This window comes from Bombina bombina, chromosome 5, assembly GCF_027579735.1.
Source record: "Bombina bombina isolate aBomBom1 chromosome 5, aBomBom1.pri, whole genome shotgun sequence".
Classification (NCBI taxonomy): Eukaryota; Metazoa; Chordata; class Amphibia; order Anura; family Bombinatoridae; genus Bombina; species Bombina bombina.
The window spans coordinates 511,146,738-511,156,347 of record NC_069503.1 but is presented as its reverse complement, the minus strand read 5'-3'; positions in this window follow the sequence as shown (position 1 = coordinate 511,156,347).

The following is a 9,610-nucleotide window of genomic DNA, read 5'->3' as shown; positions in this document are numbered from 1 at the left end:
TATTGTCAAAAGTGACCCTATAGTAGGGGACAAATTACCACCATTTCCTAGAATGGTTTTTACAAAAACAAAAAATCTGAAATCTATGCTGGCCCCAAGTGAATTTAAAAAAGGAAAAATGTTTCAGAAAGGTAAAGAAAAGGACTTATGGGGCAAAGAATTAAATGGGTTTTATCCTTGCATTTCATGTAAATCATGTAAGCATAGTACAAAGAAGAAAAACATCAATATCCCAGGATTAAATATTCAATATAAAATTAAAGATGTCCTAAGATGTAGCAGTAGGGGTGTTATATATATGTTACAGTGCTCATGTGGTTTGATTTATATTGGAGAAACATCAAGAATGCTACGAGATAGAATCCGTGAGCACCTCTGGCACATTGAAAAAGGCATCCTAGAGACGCACTTATATCAGCACTTTAGAGAGGTACATAAAAACAGCACTAAGGACCTTAAATTTTGGTGCCTATGTAGAATAAAAGGTAATTGGAGAGGGGGAAATCTGGACACTTTACTCCTGAAAAAGGAGGCGGAGATGATTTATAATTTTAATACCTTGCACCCGAACGGCTTAAATTCTGAACTGGATATAAATCCATTTTTATCATAAATAAGTACCCAATTATAAATACACGTCTTTATTTGAGTGATTTTTATTCTAAAAATTTTTTACCAAACAATATTTTAACTATTACATATACACTAAACTTTTAAATATTCTATATATATTTTTTTGCAATTAAATAACACATTACTATTTTTTTGATGTAGAATTGTACTGTAAGTCTAGGATCAAAGATATATCTATACTCTATTTCAAAAGATTATATTTTGAAAGATTATAGCAATATGATTATGTGCCTCTATAGCATAGTGGTAAAGTTTCAGCTTAACAAGTAGAGTCCCCAAGTTCGATTCCCCATAGAAAAGATAGGTATCCAGCACTATTTAGATTTTAGCTGGAGCTTAGCTATAGCAACTGCATCTAAGTTTTTTATTTATTTATTGGTAGCAAATCTAGGCTTAGTTTAAAAATTTCTAGAATACTGAAGAATGAGGTTTTTAAATAACTCTATAAACAACTATATAAGCTACTCCCAGACATTAATAAAGCTAGCAGCCCTAAATAAAGGATTCCACCATTTGGATACAAGAAACTGTGCTATATTAGCTAATATCGAGGAAATATAAGCCAAAGAAACAGTAGGTAGGCGATAAAGAAATTTAGAAAAGGTTGTGTTAAGAATACGAAGGTTCATATACAAATTGGAAGTATGATCTAGTTGTATGAGCAGTGAATGGTGTAGAGGTAACATCTTCGCCCTCAGCCATGGGGATCTTAGGTTCGATTCCCCAGGAGGGATATATATATATATATATCTTATTATTTTTCTGACTAATAAAATTTAAATTTGTTAAATGCAATTTATATGTATGGTTCTATAGTATATTTTTTAAAAAGGCAATACAGGAGCTCTTATACAAATTATCCATCTGAGATAAGAGTGTTTTGTAAGGAAGAAATTCATAAAAGATACGTTTGTCCGTGCGGACATGAGGATCCCACCTTTTAAAGTTTTACTTCCAGAGTGACCGGAGGAAGTGAAAAATAACAACAAATCAAATGCAGGTAGGGGAGATATAAGACAGACCTGACTCTTACACTGGATCTTGAAAAAGCCCCACACCTTAGGGGTGAAACGCGTAGAAAGGTTTGGAAGGTTTTCAAAGAGGACACACAGCGTTAACCCACTCTGCGTACAGAGCACTTGAAGAGCAGAGAATCGCTTTAAGCTGTAAGTCCGGATACGAAGGTAACTGAGGTAAGACTTGCGCAAGTGAAGACAGTTACGTTTTGAGACCCGGAGGTCCGTGACTCATCCATAACAGCAAATCCACACAGAAGCCGATATACTCGGACGAGGAGAAGCAGGTGAGAGTGTCTGTACTGATATCAGGTCCCCCTGCTAAGTTACACCTAAACCGGACCACGGCAGTCCGTTGAAGTTGACTTAAGACTCTTCTGTTACAGTTGTTCTAACTTGGGAATCCGTTTTTAAAAGAAAGACCTTCCTTTAACTGTTTTTCAAAACTTGGGAATCCTTTACCGAAGGGTAAAAAAGAATTTCCTTTTAACAGGGCATATTACAAAAGAGACTTGAATTACCGGAGTTTTGCCCTATCCACTTGAGATAAGATTTACCTGAATCTGACTGTTATAAGGAACATATTTTTGGATAAAACTATCTCATAAGATTTTAACGAATAGAAACTTTTATAGGCAAATAGAACATGTCAGATTTTATTTGGTGTAAATGAGTAGAGCGCTGGAACTATAAAAGATCCCAAACACCCTATTTATGTAAGATCCTTCGGTCTTATAAGTGTGATTTTCTAGATAGGAGAGTGTATAGGGGCGTTGTTTCCAGCTTAAGGGATCGTGCGTATCTATGTGACATTATAGAATGTGAAATTTGAAGTGCCAATATTAATATATGCAAAATTTTTTTTTTTTTTTTTATATAATACTTAATGTGATTAAATTAGTTCTAAAATCTCTCTACTTAGTGTATACTTAGTGTATTATAGTAGGAAGCTATGTGAATAAAAAGTGAAATGTTTTAACCTAAAATCGTGTTTTGCACTGTGTTATCAGAGTGTATATATCCCCTATATTAATGGGTGTAAAAAAAATATATACAGTATATGGAGTTGAGACGTACTTTCAAAAATTAATTATAATTTATTAAAAACATAATTTATGCTTACCTGATAAATTCCTTTCTTCTGTTGTGTGATCAGTCCACGGGTCATCATTACTTCTGGGATATTATCTGCTCCCCTACAGGAAGTGCAAGAGGATTCACCCAGCAGAGTTGCTATATAGCTCCTCCCCTCTACGTCACCTCCAGTCATTCGACCAAAGACCAACGAGAAAGGAGAAACCAAGGGTGTAGTGGTGACTGAATTATAATTTAAAAAATATGCACCTGCCTTAAAAACAGGGCGGGCCGTGGACTGATCACACAACAGAAGAAAGGAATTTATCAGGTAAGCATAAATTATGTTTTCTTCTGTTATGTGTGATCAGTCCACGGGTCATCATTACTTCTGGGATACCAATACCAAAGCAAAAGTACACGGATGACGGGAGGGATAGGCAGGCTCATTATACAGAAGGAACCACTGCCTGAAGAACCTTTCTCCCAAAAATAGCCTCCGAAGAAGCAAAAGTGTCAAATTTGTAAAATTTGGAAAAAGTATGAAGCGAAGACCAAGTTGCAGCCTTGCAAATCTGTTCAACAGAGGCCTCATTCTTAAAGGCCCAAGTGGAAGCCACAGCTCTAGTGGAATGAGCTGTAATTCTTTCAGGAGGCTGCTGTCCAGCAGTCTCATAGGCTAAACGTATTAAGCTACGAAGCCAAAAAGAGAGAGAGGTAGCAGAAGCTTTTTGACCTCTCCTCTGTCCAGAATAAACGACAAACAGGGAAGAAGTTTGGCGAAAATCTTTAGTTGCCTGCAAGTAGAACTTGAGGGCACGAACTACATCCAGATTGTGTAGAAGACGTTCCTTCTTTGAAGAAGGATTTGGACACAAGGATGGAACAACAATCTCTTGATTGATATTCCTGTTAGTGACTACCTTAGGTAAGAACCCAGGTTTAGTACGCAGAACTACCTTGTCTGAGTGAAAGATCAGATAAGGAGAATCACAATGTAGGGCTGATAACTCAGAGACTCTTCGAGCCGAGGAAATAGCCATTAAAAATAGAACTTTCCAAGATAACAATTTTATATCAATGGAATGAAGGGGTTCAAACGGAACACCCTGTAAAACGTTAAGAACTAAGTTTAAACTCCATGGCGGAGCAACAGTTTTAAACACAGGCTTGATCCTAGTTAAAGCCTGACAAAAGGCTTGGATGTCTGAATTTTCTGACAGACGCCTGTGAAACAAGATGGACAGAGCTGAAATCTGTCCCTTTAATGAGCTAGCCGATAAACCCTTTTCTAAACCTTCTTGTAGAAAAGACAATATCCTAGGAATCCTAACCTTACTCCAGGAGTAATCTTTGGATTCACACCAGTATAGGTATTTACGCCATATTTTATGGTAAATCTTTCTGGTAACAGGCTTCCTAGCCTGTATCAGGGTATCAATAACCGACTCAGAAAAACCACGTTTTGATAAAATCAAGCGTTCAATTTCCAAGCAGTCAGCTTCAGAGAAGTTAGACTTTGATGTTTGAATGGACCCTGAATCAGAAGGTCCTGTCTTAGAGGTAGAGACCAAGGCGGACAGGATGACATGTCCACTAGATCTGCATACCAAGTCCTGCGCGGCCATGCAGGCGCTATTAGAATCACTGATGCTTTCTCCTGTTTGATTTTGGCAATCAATCGAGGAAGCAGCGGGAAGGGTGGAAACACATAAGCCATCCTGAAGTTCCAAGGTGCTGTCAAAGCATCTATCAGAACCGCTCCCGGATCCCTGGATCTGGATCCGTAGCGAGGAAGTTTGGCGTTCTGGCGAGACGCCATGAGATCTATCTCTGGTTTGCCCCAACGTTGAAGTATTTGGGCAAAGACCTCCGGATGAAGTTCCCACTCCCCCGGATGAAGAGTCTGGCGACTCAAGAAATCCGCCTCCCAGTTCTCCACTCCCGGGATGTGGATTGCTGACAGATGGCAAGAGTGAGACTCTGCCCAGCGAATTATCTTTGATACTTCTATCATTGCTAGGGAGCTTCTTGTCCCTCCTTGATGGTTGATGTAAGCTACAGTCGTGATGTTGTCCGACTGAAACCTGATGAACCCCCGAGTCTTTAACTGGGGCCAAGCTAGAAGGGCATTGAGAACTGCTCTCAATTCCAGAATGTTTATTGGCAGGAGACTTTCCTCCTGACTCCATTGTCCCTGAGCCTTCAGAGAATTCCAGACAGCGCCCCAACCTAGAAGGCTGGCGTCTGTTGTTACAATTGTCCAGTCCGGCCTGCTGAACGGTATCCCCCTGGACAGATGTGGCCGAGAAAGCCACCATAGAAGAGAGTTTCTGGTCTCTTGATCCAGATTCAGAGTGGGGGACAAATCTGAGTAATCCCCATTCCACTGACTCAGCATGCACAATTGCAGCGGTCTGAGATGTAGGCGTGCAAAGGGAACTATGTCCATTGCTGCTACCATTAAGCCGATCACCTCCATGCATTGAGCTACTGACGGGAGTTGAATGGAATGAAGGACACGGCATGCATTTAGAAGCTTTGTTAATCTGTCTTCTGTCAGATAAATCTTCATTTCTACAGAATCTATAAGAGTCCCCAAGAATGGAACTCTTGTGAGAGGAAAGAGAGAACTCTTCTTTTCGTTCACTTTCCATCCGTGCGACCTTAGAAATGCCAGAACTAACTCTGTATGAGACTTGGCAGTTTGAAAGCTTGAAGCTTGTATCAGAATGTCGTCTAGGTACGGAGCTACCGAAATTCCTCGCGGTCTTAGTACCGCCAGAAGGGCACCCAGAACCTTTGTAAAGATTCTTGGAGCCGTAGCCAATCCGAATGGAAGGGCTACAAACTGGTAATGCCTGTTTAAGAAGGCAAACCTTAGATACCGGTAATGATCTTTGTGAATCGGTATGTGAAGGTAAGCATCCTTTAAATCCACTGTGGTCATGTACTGACCCTCTTGGATCATGGGTAAGATTGTCCGAATAGTTTCCATTTTGAACGATGGAACTCTTAGGAATTTGTTTAGGATCTTTAAATCCAAGATTGGCCTGAAAGTTCCCTCTTTTTTGGGAACCACAAACAGGTTTGAGTAAAACCCTTGTCCTTGTTCCGACCGCGGAACCGGATGGATCACTCCCATTAATAATAGATCTTGTACACAGCGTAGAAACGCGTCTTTCTTTATTTGGTTTGTTGACAACCTTGACAGATGAAATCTCCCTCTTGGGGGAGAGGATTTGAAGTCTAGAAGGTATCCCTGAGATATGATCTCTAGCGCCCAGGGATCCTGGACATCTCTTGCCCAAGCCTGGGCGAAGAGAGAGAGTCTGCCCCCCACTAGATCCGGTCCCGGATCGGGGGCCCTCGGTTCATGCTGTCTTTGGGACAGCAGCAGGTTTACTGGCCTGCTTGCCCTTGTTCCAGGACTGATTAGGCTTCCAGCCTTGTCTGTAACGAGCAACAGCTCCTCCCTGTTTTGGTGCAGTGGAAGTTGGCGCTGCTCCTGCTTTGAAATTCCGAAAGGGACGAAAATTAGACTGTCTAGCCTTAGCTTTGGCTTTGTCTTGAGGTAGAGCGTGGCCCTTACCTCCTGTAATGTCAGCAATAATTTCTTTCAAACCGGGCCCAAATAAAGTTTGCCCCTTGAAAGGTATACTAAGTAATTTGGACTTAGAAGTTACATCAGCCGACCAGGATTTTAGCCACAGCGCTCTGCGTGCCTGAATGGCGAATCCTGAATTCTTAGCCGTAAGTTTGGTTAAATGTACTACGGCCTCCGAAATGAATGAATTAGCTAGTTTAAGGACTCTAAGCCTGTCCGTAATGTCGTCCAGCGTAGCTGAACTAAGGTTCTCTTCCAGAGACTCAATCCAAAATGCTGCCGCAGCCGTGATCGGCGCGATGCATGCAAGGGGTTGTAATATAAAACCTTGTTGAATAAACATTTTCTTAAGGTAACCCTCTAATTTTTTATCCATAGGATCTGAAAAAGCACAGCTATCCTCCACCGGGATAGTGGTACGCTTAGCTAAAGTAGAAACTGCTCCCTCCACCTTAGGGACCGTTTGCCATAAGTCCCGTGTGGTGGCGTCTATTGGAAACATCTTTCTAAATATTGGAGGGGGTGAGAACGGCACACCGGGTCTATCCCACTCCTTAGTAACAATTTCAGTTAATCTCTTAGGTATAGGAAAAACGTCAGTACTCGCCGGTACCGCAAAGTATTTATCCAACCTACACATTTTCTCTGGTATTGCAACAGCGTTACAATCGTTGAGAGCTGCTAAGACCTCCCCTAGTAATACACGGAGGTTTTCCAATTTAAATTTAAAATTTGAAATATCTGAATCCAATCTGTTTGGATCAGAACCGTCACCTACAGAATGAAGCTCTCCGTCCTCATGCTCTGCAAGCTGTGACGCAGTATCAGACATGGCCCTAGAATTATCAGCGCACTCTGTTCTCACCCCAGAGTGATCACGCTTGCCTCTTAGTTCTGGTAATTTAGCCAAAACTTCAGTCATAACAGTAGCCATATCTTGTAATGTTATCTGTAATGGCTGCCCAGATGTACTAGGCGCCATAATATCACGCACCTCCCGGGCGGGAGATGCAGGTACTGACACGTGAGGCGAGTTAGTCGGCATAACTCTCCCCTCGCTGTTTGGTGAAATTTGTTCAATTTGTACAGATTGGCTTTTATTTAAGGTAGCATCAATACAGTTAGTACATAAATTTCTATTGGGCTCCACCTTGGCATTGGAACAAATGACACAGGTATCTTCCTCTGAATCAGACATGTTTAACACACTAGCAATAAACATGCAACTCGGTTACAATTTTATTTAATAAAAACGTACTGTGCCTCAAGAAGCACTAAACGATTAAATGACAGTTGAAATAATGAACTGAAAAAACAGTTATAGCATCACTCTTAACAAACAACACAACTTTTTAGCAAAGGTTTGTTCCCATTAGTAAAATAACACTAATTAAATTTTAAACAACGTTTTAAATCACAGTCACTATATAAGTCTCACAGCTCTGCTGAGAGAATCTACCTCCCTTCAAAGAAGTTTGAAGACCCCTGAGTTCTGTTAGAGATGAACCGGATCATGCAGAAAAACTGACTGGAAATTTTTGATGCGTAGCAAAGAGCGCCAAAAACGGCCCCTCCCTCTCACACACAGCAGTGAGAGAGAAACGAAACTGTCATAATTAACACAAGCAAACTGCCAAGTGGAAAATAATGCCCAAATACTTATTCACTCAGTACCTCATTAATGCAAACGATTCTACATTCCAGCAAAAACGTTTAACATGAAAAATACCTAATAAAAGGTTTAATGTACTTTTACAGAGTAATTCCGGTGAAATACCATCCCCAGAATACTAAAGTGTAGAGTATACATACATGTTCATTATAACGGTATGGCAGGATTTTTTCATCAATTCCATTCAGAAAATAACAACTGCGACATACCTCAATGCAGATTCAACTGCCCGCTGTCCCCTGATCTGAAGCTTTTACCTCCCTCAGATGGCCGAGAAACAGCAATATGATCTTAACTACTCCGGTTAAAATCATAAGAAAAACTCTGGTAGATTCTTCTTCAAACTCTGCCAGAGAGGTAATAACACGCTCCGGTGCTATTGTAAAATAACAAACTTTTGATTGAAGTTCTAAAAACTAAGTATAATCACCATAGTCCTCTCACACCTCCTATCTAGTCTTTGGGTGCAAGAGAATGACTGGAGGTGACGTAGAGGGGAGGAGCTATATAGCAACTCTGCTGGGTGAATCCTCTTGCACTTCCTGTAGGGGAGCAGATAATATCCCAGAAGTAATGATGACCCGTGGACTGATCACACATAACAGAAGAAATATTAGTTAAAATATAAAACTTCTATATCAGACTGTTTACACGTTCCTCTAAAATAAACTATGGGACGTCTCCCAAATGCATAAAAAAAATATCTATTAGACCTTTACATCTGTATGTATATCTCGTAGCAATTGCTGACTAAAGACTTTATAACGGTAAAGTAACAATGAAGCTAACTTAAAAACCTTTTGAATAGTTACTTTGTCTTAGTTAACCTTTGATCTTTACTTAACAGAAATTTCAACACTTCATATTTGGGTGAAGATATAAAAAAGCTCAAAACTTTATCTGTACTTTACAATTATTGGTCTAGCAAATCATTTTCTTAAATGATATGCAGTATTGGTTTTGCACAGTCCGTGGTAAACAAACTTTTTTGTGAGACTGCTCTTAGTGCCTTGCACGCAGTCAGAGTCTTTACAAATATCAACGTATGGTGATGCGAATGTGATCAAACTTTTAGTACACACTATTTTGGGGGTTTACTTTCTTTTTTGTCTCAGTACTCACAGATCCCTTTGATTTCACCGCTGTGTTTATCGGATCAACCTGTGACTTCTGACTGCAATCCTTCTCGCTTTGCCGCCTCTGTTCGGCGTCTGACGTCACGCTCCCTTTAGGGAGGATAATTTCCCAAGACACCGCTACTTGTATCTCCGTTAGTAGCTCAGGTGGAAAAAGGCTAAAGATGGAACTGCACTTAGTGCTTTAGCACGCAGTTCTTAAGGTGGATTTAAAAGGTGGAGATGGCAATGCCAATAGTAAAGTGCACAACTCGGGTTATGAATGCGAATATTACAGTTCTTTTTTATAATATTGCAATGCTCCTCAGTCTGTGTATAAGTCACCCAGCTCGACGCGTTTCGCTCTGTTAAGAGCTTTATCAAGATGCTGGTGACTCACGGTTGCTCCTATTTAAATATCTTGCATGTTTTCTATTGGTCCTTCCTTAATTGTCATTAAAGGTGGAAATTTTCGATTTCTTAGTAACCCCCA